Consider the following 27,293-nt stretch of genomic DNA (forward strand, 5'->3'; position numbering starts at 1 on the left):
TATTTTGAAAATCAATATCACAATTGTTGCTGATGGTCTCACTAAATTACCGAGACTGGACTTGAACTTGCAATCCTTCTACCTCAGTCTCCAAAGTTGCTGGGATTATAGGTGTCGGCCACTGTGCCTGGCTTTATTTCTTTCCTGGTATCATTACTTCATTTGTTTCAAGACCTGGCTCTACTTCTTTATTGTTCTTGTTATAAACAGGACTCCAAATTACTTTTATTGTCGTAAAACTTTTTATGATCCTTCATTCATTTGACCATTTTATCCTTCTTCAAAGTATAATAGTAAATATCCTTCTTCAAAGTAAAGTATAATAGTTTGTAAGTATATATAATATACATATGCTGTTTATTTATTTTACTTATTTTTTGTGGTACTGGGGTTTGAACTCTTTCCAGCCAAGCTATATCCACAGCTCTTTCTTTTTCTTCATTATAATTTGAGACAGGTTCTTGCTAAATTGCCCAAACTAGCCTTGGACTTGGGATCCTCCTGCCTCAGTCTCCTGAGTAGATAGGATTAAATGTGTGTTCCTCTGCACATGGCCACATATGCTCTTTAAACAAGTATATTTTGTACATTTATTATGTGTCATATTATGTGGAATTTAAGGTTTTTGATCCTTAGAAGGTTATTGACTAATGGGGAAAAACAGACACGAATAGAAATTTCTTTATTGGTTAGTTGCTTCTATAGGAAAGAGAAGATTGCTAACAGAGAACTGAAGCTGGTAGGGAGTTGGGGAGAGTTTGGGAAAACTATATAAAATTATATTTGAGCTAAATGATAAAAGAGTGGGTACGTATTGGCCAGACGAATAAATGTAACAATGGGAAAGGAGGGGTAAGAGAAGACATTCTAAACAAAGTAATAGAGGGGACTGTGCAGATTTAAGAGACATTCTGAGTTAGCATCAACAGGATATGGGGATAGATTGTATATAGGAGAGAAATTGAGGAGTATTAAGTGTAAGGTAATGGCAAGTTTTGTGGTTTTAAAGACCAAGTACAAATAGGTGATATTAGTAGTGATTCTGAAATGGACTATATATGTGTAGGTTTTGTTAGAAAAGGAGAAAACTAGAACTTTGGTGACATATTTCTAGGGTCTAGAGAGATACTGAGGTTAGATCTAAACATTTAGGAATCATTATGATCTAGATAGTAATTGGAAATCATCTAAGGGGATGGATGAACTTACTCATGGAACAAGGACAGCAGGTGTTTTTGGATTGGTGGCTTGTTAGCGAATAAAGCCTCCAGATTTCTAAAAAAAAATTTAATTATTTGCTATCTTTTTGTATTTACAAATAATTTTTTTCACATAGAAATTTGAGTTCTGTACTTTCCTTGAAAAAAGAAAGTCAAAATGCCTAATAGAAAATAGGTGGCATTGAATAATAGACTTTCTCTTTAGGTGCATACACCTCCCAATTTGTCACAGTCTCTACTATTTCTTATATAAATGTTGTCTGCCCAATTCTTGTACTGTTTGAATTAAGGACTTTTTGTGTTGTTACTGTGTACCAGTCCATGACTACAACAAAATACCTGAGGTAATCAACTTAAAAAGAGGGAAGGTTTATTTTGACTCAAGAATTTTCAAGATGCCAGTCCATAATCAGTTGGCATTGTTGCTTTGGGCTTATGGTAAGAAAGCATATCATGACAAGGAGTACATGGATTAAACAACCCACGTATATCATGGTGTCAGGGAAGCAAAAAGAGCAAGGAGTTTTAGTCCCAGTATCCCTTTCAAGGGCATGCTCCCAGTGACCTAACTACTTCCCATAAGGTCCCCCTTCCCAGTAGTTCCAAGCCTTTAACACATGGGCCTTCAGGAGAACTTCTTCAAATTTTAGTAGTTGCACAAAGAATTCTAAGAGTGGAACCCTGGATTGGGTGGTAGAGAAGTAAGTGGTTGGGAAGGAGGCCCCATTGCCAGATGGCTTTTCAGAAGCTGAGGGAAGGGAATGTTTTAAGAAGTGGAGATGGTGAGCTGTAAAAGACAAAAATATACCATTAGATCTGACACTCAGAAGTCATCAGTGAGAGCAATTTCATTGATTGTTGGGCTTGCTGAGTGAATGGGAGTGAGAAGAGATAGCAGGTACAGACTGTACTAAAGAATCTTTAATAAAGGAGAGAAAAAGAGAGTGATCGCTGTTCTCTGTGTTTTATGTGTCATACCTTTCATTTTGAATGTCTATTTAAAATTTGATTTCATCAGTAAGTTCCTTGTGTAGCCACATTGGTTTCTTCAATGTCTAAAATGGCTAGCAACTAGGGGTGAATAGTGTTCAGTGATGTGTCTCATGTAGTGGGCAGTGCAGAGCAGAGGGATCCAAGAGATTCAATAAAGCAAGTTTAAATTATAAATGGCTTTATCCTAAAGAAATTAAGATTTTATTCAGAAGGCAGTGAAACCCATTATCATTTTTATGTGTTTTTTTTTTTGTATGTGTGTGTGTGTTTTGTTTTGTTTATTTCTTTTGTGGTACTGGGGATTGAACCCAGGTCCTCATGCATGGTAGACACAAACTCCACTACTGGGCAGAATTCCCAGCTCTTTTTATTTCTTTGTTTTGTGACAGGTTTTCTCAAAATTGCCCAGATTGACCTTGAATAATGATTCTCCTGCCTCAGCCTCCAAGTAACTGGGATTACAGGTGTGCATCACTACATTGGTGATGCAAATTTGTTTTTAAGAACAAAAGTTTGGAAATGGATTTGGAAGATCTGTGGCAGAAAGATCAGATTCTGAGACTTGTATATCTTCGTAAGAGATACTGATTATTTAATAGTCTAAACTAGAGCATGGATGGGGATGGAGAAAACCAACCAGATCTAAGATAGTTTTCTTTTTTAAAAATAGTTTTAGTTATATATGGCCATGATACATTTATTTTATTTGTTAATATTTTAATAGGTAAAAGCAAGGATTTTTATTGAACTTCCATATTTCCAGAATGATTGTATCAACCACATTCCCACCAACAGTGTGCAAATGTTCCATTTTCTTATTTATTTTATTTTATTTGTTCTAACAATTGGACATGGCAGTGAAATGCACTTATACATTTTGATAAATCATACATAAATAGAGTATAATTTTTCATTTGTCTGATTACACATATTGCAGGATCACGTCAGTCATGCAGTCATACATGAACATGAGGTAACAATGTCTGTTTCACTCTATCATCATTCCATCCCCATTCCCCTTGCCCTACGTTCACTCCCCTCTACCCAATATAAAGTAACTCTGTTCTTCCTTATCCACCCCCTTATTGCGAATTAGCAACTGCATATCAGAGAACACACTCAGCCTTTGGTTTTTTGGGTTTGGCTTATTTTGCTTAGTATGATACTCTCTAATTCCATCCATTTACCAACACATGCCATAATTTCATTCTTCTTGAGAGTTGAGTAATATTACACACACACACACACACACACACACACACCCCACAATTTCTTTGTCCATTCATCTGTTGTTGAAGGACATCTCAGTGGTTCCATAGTTTAGATATTGTGAATTGAGCGGCTATAAACATTGATGTGGCAGTGTCACTGTAGTATGCTGATTTTAAGTTCTTTGGGTACAAACCAAGGAGTGGGATAGCTGGGTCAGATGGTGCTTCCATTCCAAGTTTTCTTATGAATCTCCATACTGCTTTCCATAATGGTTGCACCAATTTGCACTCCCACCAGTGCACCTCCTACAGATGTAGGAGTGTACCTCTTCCCACATCCTAACACTTCTTATTGCCTGTATTTTTGGTAATTGCCATTCTGATTAGAGTGAGAAGAAATCTTAGAGTAGTTTTGAGTTGTATTTCTCCGAGATGTTGAACATTTTTCATATATTTGTTGATTGATTGTAGATCTTCTCCTGTGAAGTGTCTTCTCAGTTCCTTAGCCCATTTATTCATTGGGTTATTTGTTTTTTTGTAATTAAGTGTTTTGAGTTCTTTATATATCCTAGAGTTTAATGCTTTATCTGAGGTGCCTGTGGAAAAGTTTTTCTCCCAATCTGTAGGCTCTCTCTTCACATCATGTTTCGTTTGCTGACAGGAAGCCTTTTAGTTTGAGTCTATCCCATTTATTGATTCTTGATTTAACTTCTTGCACTTTAGGGGTCTTGTTAAGGAAGTCAGGTCCTAGGCCAGCATGGCGAAGATTTGGGCCTACTTTTCTTCTAGCAGTTGCAGGGTTTCTGTTCTAGTTTCTGAGCCTTTGATCCACTTTGAGTTGAATTTCATTCAGGGTGAGAGATAAGTGTTTAATTTCATTTTGTTTTATGTGACTTTCCATTTTTCCCAGCAACATTTGTTGAATAAGCCATCTTTTCTCTAGTGAAAGTTTTTGGCCCCTTTGTCTAGTATGAGATAACTGCAATTATGTGGGTTTGTCTCTGTGTCTTCTATTCTGTACCATTGGTCTACATGTCTGTTTTGGTGCCAATACAATGCTGTTTTTTATTACTAGTAGCTCTGTTGTGTAGTTTGAGGTCTGGTATTGTGATGCCTCCTGCTTCACTTTTCTTGCTAAGAATTATTTTGACTATTCTGGGTCTCTTTTTTTTTTCCAAATGAATTTTTTGATTGCTTTTTCCAGTTCTTTGAAGAATGTCATTGGGTTTTTAATAGGAATTGCATTAAATTTGCATAATGCTTTTGGTAGCATGACCATTTTGACAATATTAATTCTGCCTATCCAGGAACATGGGAGGTCTTTCCATCTTCTAAGGTCTTCTTCAATTTCTTTTTTCAGTGTCCTGTAGTTTTCATTGTAGAGGTCTTTCACCTTCTTTGTTAGATTGATTCCCAAGTGTTTTATGTTTTGAGGTGATTATGAATGGGATAGTGTTCTTTATTCAGTGGATTCATTACTGATGTATAGAAATGCATTTGATATATGGGTATTGACTTAATATCCTGGTACTTTGCTGAATGCATTTATTAGTTCTATAAGATTTCTGGTGGAATTTTTTGGATTTTCCAAATATCGAATTATATCATCAGCAATTAGTGATAGTTTGAGTTCTTCTTTACCTATTTGCATCACTTTAATTTCTTCTGTCGAATTGCTCTGGCTAGAGGTTTAAGGATAATGTTCAGTTAAAGTGGTAAAAGAGGGCATCCTTTTCTCATTCTTTAATTTTTACAGGGAATGTTTTCAGTTTTTTTCCATTTAGAAGGAAATTGGCCTTGGGTTTAGCGTGTGGTTTTTATGATGTGGAGGTATGTTCCTACTATCCCTAGTTTTTCTAGTGTTTTGTTATTTATTTGTATGTGGTGCTGAGGATTGAACCTAGTGCCCCACACATGGTAGGCAAGTGCTCTACCACTGAGCCAGAACTCTAAGAGAGATTTCTGAGTTGTATTCAGAAATATCAGGGGGGCAAGGTTCATTTCAGTTTCTTCTTTATGGTAGTTTACCAGTAGCTGTTAGAATATCTGGTGATCAGATATTTTTAAAAAATTAATATTATCTTACTGTGTTGTCAGAATTTCCCCTCATCCCTTTGAAGTAATTTCCTATGGAGTTTCCTTTTCATGATAATACCTTTTTCCCTGAATTCTCTCCTTTCATTTTTGAATATATAATTAACTAGGTACAATCTATGTTTTGTAACCGTTATTAATTTAAAATGTATGGTCACCTTATTGTTGTTGCTTTTGATTTACAAAAAGTTCTTGCCTATTTGCAGATTTAATCATACTAGGAGTTTTTACTATTTCTGAAAGAAGAACTTGTCACTATAGCTATTAAACATCAGCGTAATATTTAGATTTAGCAAGTAAACCTAATAGCAGTTGTTTCTGTTGTAAATAACATTTGTCCTTTGTATCTGTGGGGAATTGGTATCAGGACCCTTGGTGGATACCAAAATCCACAGATGCTTAAGTCTTTTACATACAATGGTGTAGTGTTTGTATTTAGCCTATGCATATCTCATTGCTGGATTACTTGTGATATATAACACAATATAAATCCTATATAAATTGTTATTGTACTGTTTTGTTTAGGAAATAATGACAAGAATACTCTTTATACATGATCAACAGAGATGCAGTTTTTCTTTTTCTAATAATTTTGATTTGAAGTAGGTTGGATCCATAATGGAACCCATGTATACACAAGGCTGACTGAATGCATCAGAAAATATTCACACTTTTATCTACTGTCTACCTTAACAATAATAACATTTCAGTTTTCCCTTTTTAACTTTACCCACGTGCAAACTACCTTCCTTATAATATAGTAAGGAACTACCTTGCAAATACCTATTGTTTGCCAGACAGAATAGTCTACATTTTACGTACGTTACCTCATTGTGTTCTTTTATCAATAATATTTTACACATCTGACTTTCAGAAGAATAAATAACTTGTCCATAATCAGTAAGTTCAGTAAGTGACTGAGCTGGAAATTTTGGTTCAGATTCACTTGTGCTCTTTTAGAAATATGTTTGTGTGCATGTATGTGAATCTTATATTACACACATATGTATACATAGATGCATACCTATACATATGTGTGTATGTGTATATATCACCATTAGGTTTATCTTATTTTTAGAAGTATTTATTTTTTCATATCCTGCTTTACTTTAACTCACCTTCATCTTTTCATTTTTCTTTTTTTCTAAATTCTCTAATATAAATTTCCCTATAATACCTATAATTCTCATTGTATAATATTTTAATTTCAAGTTTTTTGAGACAAGTTTTACTAAAGAAAATAACTTATTTATATTCTTGATTTATATTTATCAGGTTTTGATGGACATGTTTGATCAGGATGACATAGGTTTGGTTTCTCTCTGTGAAGATGAACCTAGTTCTTCAGGTGAATTAAACTACTATGATTTGTTAGAACAGAAATTGCAGAAGAAAGACAGTATCTGCGGGAACTAAATATGATTATAAAAGTGTTTTGAGAAGCTTTTCTTGTTGATAGAAAGTTATTTAAACCTTCTGTAAGTGACTTTTGGGTGTGAAATTCTATATACCCCCTAACTTAATAGCATCTAAAATATAAATAGTAATGTTTACTTTATTAGTATATATATATTTTTTTCCTTTGGTATATTTGTGGATTTTAAAATACATAAATTGTTATATAATAAGTGCAGTGACATGGAAAAATGGACAAAGTTAGAAAGAGGATTTATACTGGCATGAAATCTTTTATTACTACCTAGTATCTGAGATTGAGTTATTCATTAGAAGGTGGGGAAAAGATATGTGTTCTAAAAAATATACCTATGCTTTCTCCTGTCTTTTGGTAGGTACTTCAAGGCAGTAGTTCAAAGTTTTAACTGAATGCCACATAAACAGGAGGAAAGCAGCTCTTCCAAAGACAGAGTGGGTGGGGCATGAATAGGGTGAGGATTCAGAGACTTAGCTTTTACTTTTATAGCTTCTTAAGTTGGCTCTGGTAAGCCAGATAGACAACCATCATCTGTAATTTTTTTCTTGTTTCCTTCCTTTATCATATGATTAGTTTTAACTATCGGTATGTCTGATTCACATTTTAAAAATACTCTGCCCTTAGCTTATTTATCTTATGCCTCCTAAGTTTGGTCTCAAAATAACTATTACATGAGCAAATGGAAGTGGTGCTGAGACATAACTGGATGAATGTTTAAGATTAAGAACTGAGTTAGCTTTTCTCATTATTTTCCAAAAGAATGAGATGTGAGTTTAACTGATAATTTAAGGTGTTTTAATTGGCCTCCCCCCCCCCCTTTTCTTTTTCTAGTACTGTAGTACTGGTAAAAGAACCCAGGGCCTCATGCATGTTAAACAAATTCTGTACCACTGAGATACATCCATAATGCTGTTTCTTTCTTTTTTTTCTTTTTTTTTTTTTTTGTGATGCTGGGGATTGAACCCAGGGCCTTGTGTATGCAAGACAAGCACTCTACCAACTGAACTAGATCCCCAGCCCCCATAATGCTGTTTTTAAAAGTTTATTTTTGAGACAGGTCTCTGAGTTGCCCAGTCTGGTTTCAAACTTGTAGTTCTTCGGCCTTAGCCTCCCAAGCATCTGAAATTATAGGCATGTGCCTCTACACTGGACACTTTTTCTTTGGCACATATGTTCACTTTAATGATATCAGAAACTCCAACCTATCATACTTTCTTAAGTATTTTATTTGACCTTTATAACAGTGTTGTGAGATATCCAGGGCAGGCATCATCATTTCTACCTTTCTGGCAGGGAAATTGACATAAAATAGTTATGGCTTACTCAGATTAATTATAGACCTCAAGCTTGAATTGGGTTTCTGTGTTTTTGTTTTTCCTTGCTGACCTGAGCACATGGGCTCCCTTTAAAAAGAGCTGGGAAGGACTTAAGTAATTTGCTCATGGTCATATACCTGATATACTATCATATAGCTCTGATAGGATTCTTTTGAGGATTAAATGAGGTGATAAAATGAGCCCCATCATAGAAATCAGAGACAAAGAACAAACATGTCATATTATACCACACATGGTGGAGCTAGAATTTAAGCTCAAGTTTGTCATATTCAAAAGCTCATGATATTTCCCATAGGAGATGCTAGGGTGAATAATAGTTGACTATAACTTGGATAAATAGATATATGATCTGTTTGTATCCAGAGGACTCAAAAGTTTTTTTTAAAGAGGGTGATTTATTTATTTTTTATTCTTGTAGTTGTCAATGAACCTTTATTTAATTTATTCACGTGTTGCTGAAAATCAAACCCAGTACCTCACACATACTTGGTAAGCACTCTACCACTGAGCCACAACCCCAGCCCACTCAAAACTTTTTAACCTAGATAAAATTCACACACTGGAATTTGGGTGAAATCTTTCATTTCTTCTTCAATTCTAGAGATGAGTCTCAAATTATAAAAACAGGCTGTATCTGAGGTATCTTCAAACTGAGGTATCTTCAGTTTGGTCTCATCTCTTACCATTCACTAACTCTATATAATCTTAAGTCTTATAACATCTTAACCAGTTTTAAGACACACACATGCCAGAATAATTTATTTCAAGAATTGCTTAGAATCATTCACAGTTTGAGGTTTTAGGATTATGTAAGAAAACTATGTAGAATCTGTATTCCAGTATTTTTGCTCAGTACAATACAAGATATTTTCAAATTTTCCTTTCATATTTACAATTGACATCGACTATGTCTTCAAATATCTTAGTATCAGATTGGGTGAAAATGCACCCTTAACACTTATATTTTTAGTTAGTAATTCTAAAGCATGAGTCACATTCTCCCATGCCTTAATCTTTCATTTTATTTTTTCAGGATATTGAAAAGATTTTCAGTAACATTTCAGATATACGTGAATTGACTGTGAAACTTTTAGGTTTGATTGGAGACACAGTTGAAGTGATGGATGAAAGCAGCCCTCATCCCTTAGCTGGCAGCTGTTTTGAAGATTTGATAGAAGTAAGTTTACAAAACTACTTTAAATTCTTCTTAAAGTCATTCATTACTGTATTAAGACATTTTTAAAGATATTCTTTGTAAAATCTGACTACTATTTGAAAAAATACTTTAAAGCAGGTGCTGTGACACACACATGTAATCCCAGCAGTTTGGGAGGTTGAGGCAGGAGGATCATGAGTTTGAGGCCAGTCTCAGCAACTTAGCAAGAACCTGTCTCTAAATAAATAAATACATAAATAAATAAAAAGAAAAAGAAATGGAGATTTAATTTAGTGGTAAAGGAACACTAAATTCAGTTCTACCTAGTACCAAAAAAATACATGAAGTTTAACAAACAGCAAACTAAATTTCCATTGTTTATAGTTTTAGTGACTCTGTATAGTATATTTATATTAATATTTATAGTGAACATTTACATATTAGAGTATGAACATTTAGGATTTTTAAGGGCATTTAAGAGGAAAGAAAATAAATTTTATTAATCGTAGTCCTTTAGCTTTTGTGAATTTTAGACTGAATTTTCAAAAATAAAAAAGGTTTATATTAATATTTTCGAAAGTGAAAATTATTAGGTAATCTTATAAATGATTATAAAATTAATGTGGCTTATTGCAAAATATTCAAAAAAGTAGAGGCAGATATAAATTAAATGAAATTCATTTTATTTTACAGCTCCCTGAGATAACATCCTTTAAGTAACATTCATTTATCGTTATAAATATTTTTGTATGCATCATACAAACCTGTGTGTATTTATAAGAAAATTGGTTGTCCGATTTTTTTTAAAAGACTGTTTTTATACCTTTATTTTATTAACTTATTTTTATGTGGTGCTGAGGATTGATCCCAGTACCTCACATGTGCTAGGTAAGTGCTCTACCACTAAGGCACAACCCCAGCCCTGATTGTCCAATTTTATAACCTTTTTTTACCTATATGTTATGAACATTTTCCAAGTTAATAAAAATACTCCGCCACAATTTTTAATTATAAATTATAAATACCCTGTTATACCATAACATTTAGCCATCTCTTATTCATAAGTTTATAATTTCTTTCCTCTTTTTTTCTTGTTATTGTAAACAATATTAATTTTTGGCATTTTAATGGGAAAAGAAATGCATGTCATTGTTCTTTTTTTTTCAACCAATGATGTCAAAAATTCTTTAATACTCACTGATCATTTTATTTTTTTTAGTTATTTTAATGCTATTTTTGATTTCATGTAAAAATACCTAGTTGTATAAACTTTGCCTTTATTTTTCTGAAAACAGATCAGTCTTATTAGGTCTATTTTGTAGGACAAAGGAATTGATAGGATGAAAATATTCAGTTACTCATAGTTAACATTTCGTCTTGATTCTTTTTTTAAAAATATTTTTAAGTTGTTGATAGATCTTTATTTTATTTGTTTATGTGTGGTGCAAAGAACCCAGTGCCTTACACATGCCAGGCAAGCCCTCAACCACTGAGCCATAACCCCTGCCCTAGTCTTGATTCTTAATAGAATTTTTTTATATTGTGATGTCACATTAATTGTTGATTTCTTGTTAATTTGCTCTACTCTTAAAGATATCATGAGTTTCTCAAATATTACATTATTTTATATGGTTCTAAAATGCTATATTATTTATACTTTGGTTATAAATGTAAATGCAATTTTAACTTTTTCTTCCAATTTCCTGGGATTGAACCTAGGACTTTACATATGGTAGGTAAGTGCAATATAACTGAGCTACATTTCCAGCCACATATTAACCATTTTTAGGTGTACAGTTCATTTGTATTAATTCAATTCACAGTATTATACAGTCATCACCATTACATCATTCCAAAACTTCTTCATCACCTAAATAGAAAACTACACAATGAGCAATAGCTTCCTGATCTTCCCTCTTCCAGTTCTTGGTAACCTCTAATCTACTTTCTATCCCTATGAATCGGCCTATTTTAAATATTTCATATAATTGGAATGATATTTATCCACTTGTGTCTGCCTATTTCATTTAGCATATTTTAAAGTTCATCAATTTCAGTATATGAGTCAGAATGTTATTCCTTTCAGTGACTGAATAATACTCCATTTCACATACATACAGATAGCACATCACTAATCTGAAATGCTGATATCCAAAACTCTAAAGAAAATATTTGGTACTGGGGTTGAACCCAGGGTTGATTAACCACTGAGCCCTATCCCCAGCTCTTTCTTTACATTTTTATTTTAAGAAAAGGTCTTGCTAAGTCCTTAAGGCCATGCTAATTTGCTGAGACTGGTCTTGAACTTGAAATCCTCCTGCCTCAGCCTTCTGAGTTGCTGGGATTACAGGCATGTGTCACCATGCCCAGTTCCAAATTTTTTGAATGCCAACCAGGTATCAAAAAGTTCTGGATTCCAAAGCACTTTGAGCCATCATTCAAATATGTTTGGAATTTCTGGGTGTTTCAGATTTCAGATTTTCAGATTAGAGATGCTCAACATATAAAATGTATGTAATATTCCAAAACCTGAAAAACTCCAAAATCCGAAGCACTTCTAGGTTCCAAGCATTTTTGATAAGTGATACTCAACCTTTACCTTTTTATATTCATGTTATTGGTTTGTTGATAGACAGTTATATTATTTTCACCTTTTAGCAATTGTGAATAACATTGCATTGTTTTCATTACTTTAGGTGTATACATAGGCATAAAATTATGAATTTATATGGTAATTCTGTGTTTGCTTTTGAGTACCTGCCAAATTGTTTTTTTCTTTTTCTTGGATCAGGGATTGAAACCAGGGGCGCTTAACCCCTGAGCCAAATCCCCAGCCCCTTTTTTATTTTTCTAATTTAAAGACAGGTCTTGCTAGTTGCTTTGGGTCTTATTAAGTTGCTGAGGCTGGCTTTGAACCTGTGATCCTCTTGCCTCAGCGTCCCAAGTCTCTGGGATTACAGGTATTGCCATCACACCTGGTGCCAAATTGATTTATGGGGGCTGTACCATTTTATATTCCCAATAGAGTTCTAACTGAACAGGGGAGTTATTATTTATTATCAGAGGTAGCAATTTGTTTAAATAAATACATTGGGAAAGCTATGGGCAGTTACTGTTTTGCTATTTTACTGTCTGTTATTTTTGCTTTCCTTTAACATTAGAAACCACTGAGTATCAATGTTTTTTTCCTTTGAAAGTATCCTAATGGTAAGCTTATGTAAACCTGGGTAAGCTTGCATTTCCTGCCTTATCAATATACTTTTCATTTATTGGGGATAAAATGTGCATTTTAATAGCTTGATACTTGGGATCACACAGTCCATTAATTATTTTAAGGTCCATAGCCTCTTGACATCTAGTGTTCAAGGTCAGTGCTTATATTTAAAAAAATAATTATCGATTGCAGACATAATTATTGTTTGTCTTTGGAAAGTAGAAAGCAATAAGTGATGATTGTTCATTGAGGACTTGAACATAACGTTGTCATTAGGTAATCTGTAGCATATTAGTAAAGATGTTCTTTTTCATTTTCATTTTTTTTAAATAGGAGCAAGCATTTGATCCTTATGAAACATTATCACAGGATATTCTTTCACCAGAGTTTAATGAACATTTCAGTAAGCTGATGGCCAGACCTGCAGTTGCTCTACACTTCCAGGTAAACTTAAATTAAATGTTATTTTCTTTTATTAAACAAGGAAATATCATCTTATTGTTGAAATATTTGTAAGGCCAGAATCCTTTTATAAAGCAAGTATGAAAATAAATTTCTTTAGTCCTTCAAAAATCCATTAATTCTAAGCCCATTTTAAATTATTTCCTGTGTTCTGTCTTTTTTCAGTCTGCTCTTAATGTGGTAAATATTTTATATCACAACATCACAAATATTGAATAACCAGAAGAATCTAGCACATTTTAGATGAGAGTATAGATAAGAATCTGGGGAGCTATTTCAGTGTCATATTCTCTGTAGGAATAGTTGGAGAAATCATTAAGAAATGAGAATAGCCTCACACTTTCTCACATTGATTTCTCTATCAGGTCTACAATTTAAAGGAGATGAATACTGAAGTGAGTTGGAAGATGTAAATTTCTTGGTTTAATGATGCATTTAGATAAAATGAAAACAGGTGAAGAGACACAAAATTTTTTATTCTGTCAGCTCCTAAATGTTCCATTGACATAAGTGACCCTGATTACTTACTAGCTGTAGCAATTTCTGTATCTAGACTGGCTCGCTCTTCTCAGCATGGGAAATGATCAAATCTGTATTGTCTTAAAACAAGCAAGCAAACCATCCAGTCTTTCTTCACTGTAGCTGTTCTACGTTTCCATTTTACACTCTGAAGTCAGTTATCTTCATATTAGGTTTTACCCTTCTGCCTCAAACACTACCATCTGTGTTCTAACCAGGATATAATACTAAAAACTACCTTTTCAACTAACTTATTTTGCCAAATAAAGTGGATATTTTTATTTATACTTTTGTCCATAGCATACATATATGAATGAATGGAGCTTTTTTGAGGAAATTTTTTAAAAAGCATATTATACTCTTTCTCACATTTAATATTGGTCTTGTAAATTATTTGTCTTGTGGGCAGAAATATCAGTAAGTCAACTTTAAAAAATCAACATGAGTTGATTTAAATTTCTTATAACTTTTAGAAAATCATTTGTTCTACATAGCAGTAGTTTTCAACACCTGGGTATACCTATCCCAAGGTACACATGAAAGTTTTTCATGGGATAATAAAAGCACAGGTAACTTTAAGGAAATTAGTTCCTAGTTTGTCTGAGACCTTGTTTGTGCATTTTAAATTTTCTTTTCCAATTTCTCTTATATATTACCCCATGCCATATTGAATTTCCTATTATGCACTGCTCCAAGACGTGAAAATCCCCAGGGCACCAGTGGAAAGGGGGGAAAAAGCATTGCTACTGACAGTTCATTGAGTACAAAGTAAGAATATCCAAAAGAAAGATGTGGAGTGGTTACAGTAAAAACTCTTGGTAGTGAAATGCCATATTTGCCTCTCCTTCATCACATTTTTCTGACTACTTAAGAATTAAGACAAGATATTGATGACAAAGGTGAATATTAACTTTTTAAAAAGAGTGCTCCCTTATTCATTCACTGTATAGAGGGGAAGTTATAAAGCTCTCATACCGGGATGTTCTCTGTTAGAAGCAGTTTTAAGTTCTTGCTGATGCTTCTACTCCTTGAGACCAGGGTATTCATATGTTTATATGAATATAATAATCAACTCAGGCTTTCTGACAAATATCTGATCTGGCTATTTGTTTTGCCAATTAAGATTGACTTTGTCAATTAAATCATATAACAAACATTTTTCATAAGTTAAATGGCCTTAGTCTGAAATTTATTCAGTCACTGGTGAAATATATTTAGGTCACATTTTTACTATTCATCATCTCTTTAGATACATACTTTATAGGTGTTTAAACTTAGAGCATTTGTAATGACAACATAAAAATGTTCAAGAGAGTATGTACCTTTTCAAAATTCCTTTAGGTTATTACATGGAACCCCAAATGTTTGAAGAAAAGCTGCAGAAGACTTTAGTGAGAGTTATTTAGCTTTATCCAAGATGAAGAAATGTATATATTTGTCTAATAAAGTGGGGAAACTAGGAGTAAAAATTTATGATAGTACAATTTCAGTATAGCTTATGCTTTTCATTATAGTTTTGACAAGATTGTATTGTGTAATTATACAAGCTATTGGTTAGGAATTGCTTTTATGTATCTTGACTGTCAGAGGTACATTACTGTATCTTTTTTGTTTTGCAGTCCATTGCTGATGGTTTTAAGGAAGCAGTTCATTATGTCCTTCCTCGCCTCATGCTGGTGCCAGTGTATCATTGTTGGCATTATTTTGAATTATTAAAAGGTAAGGCAAAAACTTCCTGAACTTTACAGGAGATACATTTATGAGATGGGAAAACTAGTTTTTGACCTGATCTTATTATTTTAAATACTCTTTATTCACAAAAATAAAATATCTTAGGTCTAAGGGTGTGTGTGTGTGTGTGTGTGTGTGTGTGAAATAAACTTTCCAGGAATTTTGAAGAAAATTCTGTATTTCTTATATTTAGATCATTTCCACGTGGTAGACAGATAGGAAAATTTGTCATTTCACAATAGATCTTGCATTACCAACCTGATAGAAGAGTTTACTTTTTGAAATTAACTTTCAGATATACTCAATACTACTCTTGTAATTCATGATTTATTTATATAATAATTTTCACACATAACATTGCTATAAATTTTCATCTTATTTTAACTACTTAAGAAAATCACTTGTAAAAAAAACTGCCTTACTTAAGTCATATTTGGCCACATCTAATGATGATGCTCCTACAATAAAACGCTGAACTGTTGTATTTATTAAAAAAAAAAAAAGAAAATCACTTGTGAAGTTGACTCTGTTTTCTATGGTGCAGTATAGTATTCTTTCTCTCACAGTCAAGGCCAAGTAGTACATTCGAAAGCATATGTAATATATGCTTTTATATGTATATAATATACATATGATATGTCTTTTTTTAAAAAAATGATTCTTTTCTTTATTTACACACTGGTCATGAGTCAAGAGATCCAGTGAGTGAATGGTGACAAATTAGCTGTGACTTCAGGATGAGTCAGGCCATCATCGTCAATGTCTTAATCTTAGATGCAGACAGAAGTAGCTATTAAGGGCAACCTTGTAATCATCCAGATAGGGAAAATATTTCAACTATATAGTCAAATCAGGATTTTAAATGTTCATAAGTTTAAAAGACAAGTATAAGACTAATGATAGGACTTCTAAGAAGACATGTACATCATCTGGAAATATTTTAGGAGTTGAAGTAAATACCTGAGTCCATGCATATATTATTCATATGAAGCCTGCATTCTTTTTATGAGTTCTTTATGGATTGATTAGTCTTCATGAGGATATGTACAGTCAAATTATATAAATAATAGTACCTCAATATGAGTAACATTACTCCAGTTTTTTTTCTTTTTGTTTGTTTTGAAGTACTGGGGATTGAAGTTACTTCCCCAGACCTTTTCATTTTATTTATTTATTTTTTGAGACAAGATCTTGTTAAATTGTTGATGCTGGCCTTGAACTTGCAATCTTCCTCCCTCCTAAATAACTGATTTTACTAAAGGCATGCCCCACTGTACCCAGCTAGTAAACAGTTTTTGAGGTAGGTAAGTATTCATTAGAAATCACCAAATGAGCCAGACATGGTGGTGCATCCTTGTGATTACAGCTACACAGTAGGCTTGCAAGTATTGTAAGTCTGAAGCCAGCATGGTCAACTCTCTCAATATTAAAAAAAATTGGGGATATAGTTCAGAGGTAGAGCACTCCTGGATTCAGTTCCCAGTACTGACAACAAAATGAAACCAAACCAAAGAAATCACTGAAAAATTTCTTGCCTAAATGCCTACAAATTATATATGTATAATTATTCTGAATTTATTTAATATATTTTACCAATAGAATTAGATGGAAAAGGTATAAACAGGCTGTCTGTACCAACAATTTGGTCTTCTTAAAAAAGTACAAAATAGTCAAGCAGAAAACTATTTTGCTTCTGAAGAGCAATAAAAAAGTTGGGAAGAAAATTTCACTGAGCAAGATTTGTTAGAATTATACATTTAAAAGAAAAGCAATCTAAAAGTAGACAAAATTTCTCTGAAGTTTGCTGAAATCAGTGAAGATCATACCAGTTATGGAAGGGGATGAAACTGGATGGTTGCCAGAAAATCTCCATTTCTCACATGCCCACTTTGGCAGTCACTCCTGCCTTTTAAAGATCGAAGGAAAGTACATGGGCACTCGAAGTGAGGAAAGAAACGCATTGGTTAGTTCTGATGCTTATCAAAGGGCAGCAGGTACTCTTTCTTACTAGGGACTTTAAAGCTTCAAAAATGCAACAAAGGAAATCACCCATCACTGATCAATAAATCTGTAATCCTTGGAATAAATATGGAATATATTTAGTTTAATTCATGCATAGCCATAGTTAAGAACCAGTAGACGTGTAAAATGGAAAGGTAAGCCAAGAGGAGATAAAATGTTGAAAGATTTTAATAACTCCACAAAAGAGGCTATCCAAAAGTCCAGTGAACATATATTGAAGCTCATTACTAATCAAGGAACTACAAATTAAAACCACAAGATACCCCTGCCTGCACACAGATGACAGAAATTAAAAAGTGAAAATATACATAAGTAGCAACATGATCTCATAATGTATTCTAGTAGTAGTGTAATCTGTACAGCCTACTCTGGAAAACTTCTTAAGCATTATTTCTTAAACTTGAAGATATACACACTCAACGACCATGCAGTTCTGTCCCTGAGTATGTACTATAGAGAAATAAAATGCATAAGTATACCAAGAGACATGTACAAGAATGAAATTAATGGTATTTGCAGGTAAATGGATGAAACTAGAGAATATCATGCTAAGCACAATAAGCCAATCCCAAATAACAAAAGCTGATTGTTTTCTCTGATAAGTGGATGCTGATCCATAGTGGGGTGGGGGTTAGGGAAGAATGAAAGAATTTTGGATAGTGCAGAGGGGAGTGAGGGGAAGGATGGGGTGGTAGGGAATGCAGGATGGTAGAATGAGAGAGACATTATTACCCGATATATATGTAGGATTACACTACTGGTGTGACTCAGCACCATGTACAACCAGAGGAATGAGAAGTTAGTTATGCTCCATTTGTGTACAATATGTCAAAATGCATTCTACTGTTATGTATAACCAATTAGGACAAACAAAAAAAGAACAGTACCTGTCACATAGTAGGTGTTCAATAAATATTGTTAAAAGAAGTTGCAAAGAAAGAATGTTCATAATAGCAAGTATTATCAGTAATAGTAAAACATTGTCAACTAGAAAAGAATAAATTACAGCTTACTCAGAACCATGGGAGAAAATTTAGTACATCACATCAGTAAAGCTTACAAATATAACTTTGAGAGATTACAATATTCCTTTGTATGTATGTACCACCCTTTATCTGCTTATCTGTTGATAAATACTTGGGATTCTTTCCACCTTTTGGCTACCATGCATATCTTTTTCCCTAGAGATTAGTGGTGTTGGGTATCTTTTTATGTGCTTTTTGGCCATTTCTTGGAATAATGTCTAAGTAAATCCTTTACCCATTTTTCTTTTCTTTCTTTTCTTTTATTTTTTTGCAGTGCTGGGGATTGAACCCAGAGCCTTCCCAAGCACCAGTGCTTCACACACACTCTACCAACTGAGCTGCATCCCCAGCCCTACCTTTATCCATTTCTAACCAGATTTTTAAAATCATTTAGTTTTAGAAGTTCTTTGTATATTCAGGATGTGTATTGGAGACATGGTTTTTGTGATATTATTTTGACTTAGCACTCATTCAAAATAAGTTCAGTTTCCTTAAGCTCTCTTTGGCATGAGACCCATAAGAAAGAAGTTTGGAATAGGTGTGACTCAAGGTTATCACTATTCTTTAGGAGTAGAAAACAATCTTGGAGCAGTTTTTAGCCACTGTTTTAATTAAAATGTCTATCTACTTCAGTGATATACCAAGAAAAGTTTATTTGTGAACTTAGCATTTAAATATTTTTTAAATTTTATTTCCCCAAAACAGATTTTTTAATACAGCAGATGGAAAAACATTTACATAATGAGAAATTGAAAGATACCATACATAGTATGCCTAAAATTTACTTTAAAATACATTATTGAATTACTGTTACTGATACCAACATTTTAAGGTTCATTTTATAGATAATATTTTATGTTTTGTTGTTTACAAGTTTAATATCCCCAGGGTTAGTTACAAATCAATTTTTTTTCATTTTTCTCTCAGATTAACTTTACAGACTACTTTTCATGAAGATAAATTATGTTTTTAAAATACACTTCCATCTTTTTTTGTTACCTCTATTTTCTTTTTAAATTTTTAAATACTTTTGTTTATTTATTTTTTTATTAACTTTTTCTTGAAAATGATAAATATTCAAAAAAATTTTTTTCATACATGTATGTAGGGTAATAATGTCTGTCTCAATCTACTGTCCTTCCCACGCCCACATGGGAAAGACACCTCTCCCTTCACTCCCTCTCCCTTCATTCCCCTCTGCACAATCCAAAATTCCTTCATTCTTCCCTACTCACCCTCACTGTGGATCAGCATCTGATTACCAGAGAAAATATTTGACCTTTGGTTATTTGATATTGGCTTATTTCACTTGGCATGAATTTCTCTAGTTCCATCCATTTACCTGCAAAGGCCATAATTTAATTCTTCTATAAGGCTGAGTAATATTCCATTGTGTATATGTACCACATTTTCTTTATCCGTTTATCTGAAGGGTATCTAGGTTGGTTTCAGAGTTTTGCTATCATGAACTGAGCTTCTATAAACATTGATGTGGCTGTGTCACTGTAGTATGCTGATTTTAAGTCCTTGGGGTATTAAACTGAGGAGTGGGATAGCTGGGTCAAATGGTGGTTCCATTCCAAGTTTTCTTAGGAATCTCTATACTGTTTTCCAAAGTGTTTACACAAATCTACAGTCCCACCAACAATTTATGAGTGTACTTTTTTCCCCACATCCTCACTAACACTTCTAATTGCTTGTGTTTTTGATAATTAACCATTCCGACTGGAGTGAAATGAGCTCTTAGAAAATAGTTTTGATTTGCATTATTCTAATTGCAAGAGATGATGAACATTTTTTCATATGTTTGTTAATTGATTTTATGTCTTTTTCTGTGAAGTGTCTGCTCAGTTCCTTAGCTCATTTATTGATTGAATGATTTGGTGGATTTTTTTTGTATTAAGATTTTTGCATTTTTTAATATATCTTGGAGATTAGTGCTCTATCTGAGGTGCGTGTGTTAAAGATTTTTTCCCATTCTGTAGGTGCTCTCTTCAAATTGTTGATTGTTTCCTTTGCTGAGAAGAAGGTTTTTAGTTTCAGTCCATCCTATTTATTGATTCTTAATTTTACTTCTTGTGCTTTAGGAGTCTTGTTAAAAAAGTCAGGACCTAGGGCCAACATGATGAATATTTGGGCCTACTTTTTCTTCTAGTAGTTCCAGGGTCTCTGTTTTAGTGCCTAAGTCTTTGATCCACTTTGCAGTGATTTCTGTGCAGGGTGAGAGATAGAGGTTTAATTTTATTTTGTTACATATGGATTTTCAGTGTTCCCAGCACTGTTTGTTGAATAGCTGTCTTTGCTCCAGTGAATGTTTTTGGCACCTTTGTCTAGTATGATATAATGCTATTTATGTGGGGTTGTCTCTGTGTCATCTATTTATACCATTGGACTACATATCTATTTGGGTGCCAATACCATGCCATAAATCATACTTCAATCTTTATGGAAGAGGAAAAGGAAGAAATACCATTTCCCAATTTACAAATACTTTATGATGTCATTTTTTCCCACACAGAATTTTGCTTTTATCCTTCATTACTAAGGACATATTTATTCTCTCACTTTAGAGTGGATTTATTCAAAGGCATGTAACATTCTCTTACTCACCCAATTCCATTGCATTTCCAGGAAATTTAGTAATGAACAGAATAAAATTTGTTCCCTATTTCAGGAGGTCTCTTGTTTAAAGCTTCACAGGAAGGTGCATTATTGATAATTTTAATGTGGTCATTGGGAAAGATAAGCTATTATTTCAACATGAAATAATTTCAAGTTCTTTAGGTAATTTTTTTTTTACCTTTCACTTTGAAAACCAAAAAAGTTACAAGGTACAGTAAACTCCCTTCACCTTGATTCACCAGGTTTTAACATTATGTAAATTTGCTTTGTCTTTCTTTTTGTGTGTATGTATGAGTATGTTCATAACTTCAAAAGCTTTGGATATATCTATTGAAAGAAATGCCCTGACCCTTGAAAACGACTATGAGAAATAGTTTACTGCACATTTACTCTTTCAGTACTGACACATCTGATTCAAGGACATGGTGAAGAAAAATAATATGGGGCTGATTTTTAAAGTACATGTTTTAAAAAATGTCATAAAAAAGTTATAATGAGTTGATTTTCCCACAAGATTATTAACTATACTTTTGTGAAAATCTAGAAATAAGTTTATTACTACCAAAAAATAATCACACACATATTATTTCACATCTATACAGAGGTCCTGGTCCATGGAAATAGAGACAAATTCATAATTTATTATACTTTCCCATGCTTTAGACACACAGATATTTCATAGTTGTAGAATTTTACAGGAATTAAAGAGGAGCTTGATAAATATTTCAGTGAAGTAACCTATAGTTGTGGAAAAGCTTCAATGAGGTGTAAAATCTTGGATAAGATACATGAACACACAACTGAGAAAAATGATTATCTCTTCAGTCATGTTTATAAGATACTACACATTAATCACTTGCATTTTATTACTTAATTTTAGAATATAGTGCAAGGGTGTTTATTCTCTTTGAATTTTCCTCTAAAGCACACTCAATTTCATTAATTTATAATTATTCACTTTGCTTTTAACATAGAAGGAATCCTTTAAAATTCATCATAAGGTTTGGAAATAGACCAGCGTTGAACACAATTTTGTCTGGTGTTAGTGTAGAGAGACAGCATAATAATGTAGCCAAAAGTATGGACACTGGAGTTTAATAATGTAACCCCAGTGTGGACACTGGGGTTAGGACTCCTGGGTTTGAATATAGGTTCTGCTACACTCCTTTTAGGCACATTATTTAACTTCTCTGTGCATCACTTCCTTCATGTGTACCACGTTTATGATAATAACACTTATCACTTACAACAGAGATGTAATAAAGATTAAATAAGCTAATGAGTAAGAAAATATGCACAGGGAACTCAAAAAATATTCATCATTATTTGTCTTAACACCTAAAATTTTAAGTGTTTACAAAATAAGTCATTTATTCTAATAACTTCTGCCAGTTACTTTTTGGGTACTTACAGTGCACAGGTGGCATACTAAAAGTGAATAGAACAGCCACAGTTTTTAAGACATTTATAGTTAGTGAAGGAAATGAAGAAGAACAAGGAATTACAATATAAGAGCGTAACAGAAGTAATACTGTGAGACCAGCATCGTAGGAGTATAACTCTGCCTAGGGCAGTCAGAAGAAAAATCCTGTGGTTGTTGGGTGAATAGGGATTTATCCTAGTAAGTGTGTATGTCCTATTTATTTGAAGAAGTCATGAAAGACAAATGCTGAGGAACTATTTACATTGACAATAGAAATGTGAGAACTTAATGCAACTCTGACTGTGTCCTATATTGAGGAAAAAAATTATCCTAAAGGATGTTACTGGGGCAAGTGACAGAACTGGAATATGTAACTGTAGAACAGGTAATAGAGCTTTATCAATGCTTAATTTCCTGAAATCAGTCACTGTGCTATGAATCTGTGCAAAGAAAAAGAAAAGAAAATCCTTATTGTAAAATGTACCACTTGGGCTGGGGGTGTGGCTCAGTGGTAGAGCACTTGTTTATCATGTGCTGGGCACTGAGTTTGATTCTCAGCACTGCATGTAAATAAATAAAAATAAAGGTCCACTGACAACAAAAAAGTAAAAAAATAAAAAGTTCCACTGAAATATTAAAGGAGGCAAAGGGAACAATCCTATTTGACAGTAACTTGTGATGTATTTGAGTTTTTCTTATTTTCCAAAAATGATCTCTGAACCATTCAGCAATTATTCTCCATATTCTGCAAGGAACTGGATAGTATCACAAACTACCCTAAGGGGGAAGGTGGTGCACACAGACCGATGATGCTTGTGACAAAATGTCGAAAAAATAGGGACTGATAGTATACAGGATTTGGCTTGTGTTGTTTTTGCAACTTTTCTGTAAATGTGCTTGTTGCTTCAAAAGAAAAAAAAGGAGAGAGAAAAGGCATCATTGGAAGCCATCTTCTTTGAGAAGGGGCATTTCTAGATATCCTAGAGGTATTTCATTGGGTAGATCTCCTGGAGGTTCATTGGGTATTTAGGAGAGCCCAACATGTGGAAAGTGTATGGAGCTCATGAAAGTGCAAGACTAATTTGAAAATAGTTCAATATGGTAATTTCTATGTTAATATAATAATGTAGAATATGATCTTTCAAATATCTACAGAGAACTAGCTTGGATATTCTTAAGCTGATGTTTATGAAATATTGCTGCGCGAAATTCAAGAAATATTTTACAAATTATTGGACAAATGTTATCCCGGAGACATGTTTTCTATACTATCATCAGTAGGAAATCTCATTTTCTAGATATCCTGAATCATTTATTTGTTTCACAACCTGTAATTATTACACAACTATTTTTAAAAGATGTGTATAAGGGTTTGGGTGGGCTTAAGCTAAGTAGATAGTAGAAATTAAGTATCCTTGTAACCCTAGAATCTCAACATTGGTGATAATTTGGAAATTTCTATCCTCAAAAACAGAATAAAAATGTTTTAGTTATTTTATATCATCAACATCCACTTTATTATGAAAATATCTTAGAGTGGAGCTGAGATGCATTATATGACATTTTTAAAGTGGCAAAATATGTGATTTTGCTAGTAATTTTTACCTTTAAAGGTCAGAATAACCAAGCATTATATTTTTGCAAACTTACATGGTAATTTGAACCTTTTGTGCTACTGCCTGAATGTTTTATTTCTCAGACTAGAGATTAAGATATTACTTCTGGGTTGGGGATATAACTCAGTTGGTAGAGTGCTTGGCCCTGGGTTCAATCCCCCGCACCACAAAAAAATAAAAGATATTCTAATGATAGACCCTTAAATTATTTTTAATTGCTAATCTCTTGATGCCAAAATTCTACAGGTATCTTTAAATAGCCAAATGTCTATGTTTCACATATGGAATAATTTTTAGGGCGTTAATGAAAGGTAGTGGACCAAGTTCTCAAACAATATTCAACCTTTTCCTTACTGAGAAGGGAAAGTCTTGCTGAATGCTTTTGAGATTGCAGTTGGAATATGAAGAAAATATAAAGTTTGCACAAATTTTCTAGGAAGTTAAAAATCATAATATATATTTAATTTTAAAAAAATTTTTGGAAAGAAATGATAATTTTTGACATTTCTTCTTACATAATACATATTTATGTAATTTCCATATGGCACTTATATAATATTCCACTTTTGAATTTTTCTGTCAGAATATTTGTGATATAGGCACATAATCCAATATCAATTATTTATTATAAAGTAAACTTTCTTTTTGAGAGTGAGATACCAGACAAATTTTGGAAAATGAAATAAAACCAGAACTTTGAAGATTAACAAACCAATTTTATGTTTTATTTCTAATGGTTATAATATAGAAAATTTTCATGGTTTCTTGATATTGACTAGAATGGTTGAATTTTATGTTATAAAAATACTAGTAGAAACCTTTATGAATTCTGTTTGCAGAAAGGTTTCTAAAGGCTTGAGTGTTAAAAGTTTTTCTACTTAGTTATGTTGTAAAAGAAATATTTGTAAACTTTTTGAAATTGCCGAAACTCAAGTATTTAATAATTCGAGAATGTGAAATCATTTGTGGGAGTTTATCCTACTTTCTGTATTCATGGTTGCTAATGAATAAAAGTAACTTGTAGTCTTCATGTTTTTGATAATTGAAACTATTTTTGTAAGTCTGGAAGATGTTAAAATGATTTTCACAATCTTTTACTGTTTGCTAATAATTTATATCTATATCATATTTGCAGAAAGAATGTTGATTTAAGGCATCATAGAGTAAACAGTTGTATAAAATAGTTGTTTTTATTAAGTATATTTAAAGTGTATTTAAAATTTTGAACATTTGATGATGCTCTCTCTAATTACAATAATATTGAGAGAAGAATCAAGCAATGCAGTTTTAATTTATCTTTTGTTTTTTTTTCTTAGCAATTGAAAGCATGTAGTGAAGAACAAGAAGACAGAGAATGTTTGAACCAAGCTATTAGTGCTCTCAGGAATCTTCAAGGTAGTGTGGACCATATTTACAAGCAGTATTCACCTAGACACCAACCTGGGTAATTCTAAACTGTTGAAAATATGAATATTTCTATGTGCTTCATTGTATCTGATACTTGGTTTTCTCAAGACGTGTAATTTCTAATGACAATTGCATTTTTAAAAGTTTTGCTTTTCTTTCATTTTTCTGGTTGTTTTAGTTTTAAGATTAGTAGTAATGTTAAGATGCAATTAATAAATCTGAAAAATGTGTTTAATTATTTTTGTAAAAGCAGAACAATAATTCAGGATTATTTGTAATTTTAGTACTTATGATATCAGGAATTTTAAAATATGGAGTCTGTAATACTTCTCTTTCACAGTAATGAAATGGGACACATTTTTATATTTTATTTTTTTAAATTCTAATTATACATGACAGTAGAGTGAATTTATGCATTACATTTTTCAGGGACAAAGTTAGAAGAAAGTGAATGTTGTATATAAAGTTTAGTATTTGGTTATTTAATTTTTTTCTTTTGAAAGTCTGGGGATTTAACCCATGGCTTCATGAATGCCAATAATCGTGTACTCTACCACTGAATTACACCCTCATCCCAGTTTAATATTTTTCATTACTTGATTTGAGATAGTTCGCACTTAAAGAAATTAGGAATTAGAATCATGTAATAATTGAATAACTTAAATTCATCTTTTTTTTCAATTAGGGATCTTGTCTGCCCTTTTTATAATCGTCAATTAAGAAGCAAGCACCTGACAATCAAAAAAATGAATGAAATTCAGAAAAATATAGATGGTTGGGAAGGCAAAGATATTGGACAGTGTTGCAATGAATTCATAATGGAAGGACCATTGACAAGAATTGGTGCTAAACATGAACGACATATTTTTCTCTTTGATGGCTTAATGATCAGCTGTAAACCTAATCGTGGCCAGTTCCAGCTTCCAGGTTGCAGTAGTGCAGAATATAGATTAAAAGAAAAGTTTGTCATGAGGAAAGTACAAATCTGTGATAAGGAAGATACCTGTGAGTGCAGACATGCTTTTGAATTAGTATCCAAAGATGAAAAAGCATAATATTTGCTGCTAAGTCTGCGGAAGAGAAAAAAATAATTGGATGGCAGCCCTTATTTCTCTTCATTATCGTAGTACTCTAGATCAAATGCTAGATTCTGTATTATTGAAAGAAGAAAATGAGCAGCCACTGAGATTACCAAGTCCAGAAGTGTATCGTTTTGTGGTAAGAGACTGTGAGGAAAGCATTGTTTTTGGAGACAACTTGCAAAGTAGAAGTGGAATCCCAATTATTAAAGGAGGAACAGTGGTGAAATTAATTGAAAGGCTAACATATCATATGTATGCAGGTAAGTGAAACTTATTACAAGTACTTGCCGAGGGCCCAGTTCCCCAAAACTTCTTAACAGTGTTTAAAGACAATGCATAAACCCATTTATCCATCATCCAACTTTAATAATTATCAGCTCATGTTTTATCTGTTTCACTGCAGATGGAAATACCTTAGTCCTAGAATTATTTTGAAGATTTAAGGGAAAAAATGGATTGTTTCCAAAATATTAAAATGTTGCAAAATTAAAAGGGAAATAACTAATTAAATGTTTCCAAAATATAATACTGTTAACTTCATTAGTTGTTAAATAAGTGCTAATAAAATTTGCATTTTCATGGTTTTTAAATTTGAAAGCAGTCCTTATTTATCAAGGAAATGCTGCCATTGACAGGAAAAGCTCCAGTGGGAAGAGACTAAGTAAAAAGAAAAAGGAAGGAAAATATGGCACTTTGAATTAATTAAACTGAAAAATTGAACCTGATA

General features: G+C 32.8%; 1 pseudogene across 1 annotated transcript in view; it reads left to right on the forward strand.

Moving 5' to 3' along the window:
* Positions 1-27,293, forward strand: part of LOC306646436 (son of sevenless homolog 2-like) — a 41,851-nt pseudogene that overhangs the window by 5,532 nt on the left and 9,026 nt on the right. The window contains exons 2-7 of the transcript XR_013766927.1: positions 6,894-6,996; positions 9,321-9,464; positions 12,991-13,101; positions 15,258-15,357; positions 25,394-25,521; positions 26,170-26,826. The product of XR_013766927.1 is annotated as a son of sevenless homolog 2-like (transcript). The remainder of the gene's footprint in view (positions 1-6,893; positions 6,997-9,320; positions 9,465-12,990; positions 13,102-15,257; positions 15,358-25,393; positions 25,522-26,169; positions 26,827-27,293) is intronic.

This window comes from Sciurus vulgaris, assembly GCF_902686455.1.
Source record: "Sciurus vulgaris genome assembly, chromosome: 16".
Taxonomy (NCBI): domain Eukaryota; kingdom Metazoa; phylum Chordata; class Mammalia; order Rodentia; family Sciuridae; genus Sciurus; species Sciurus vulgaris.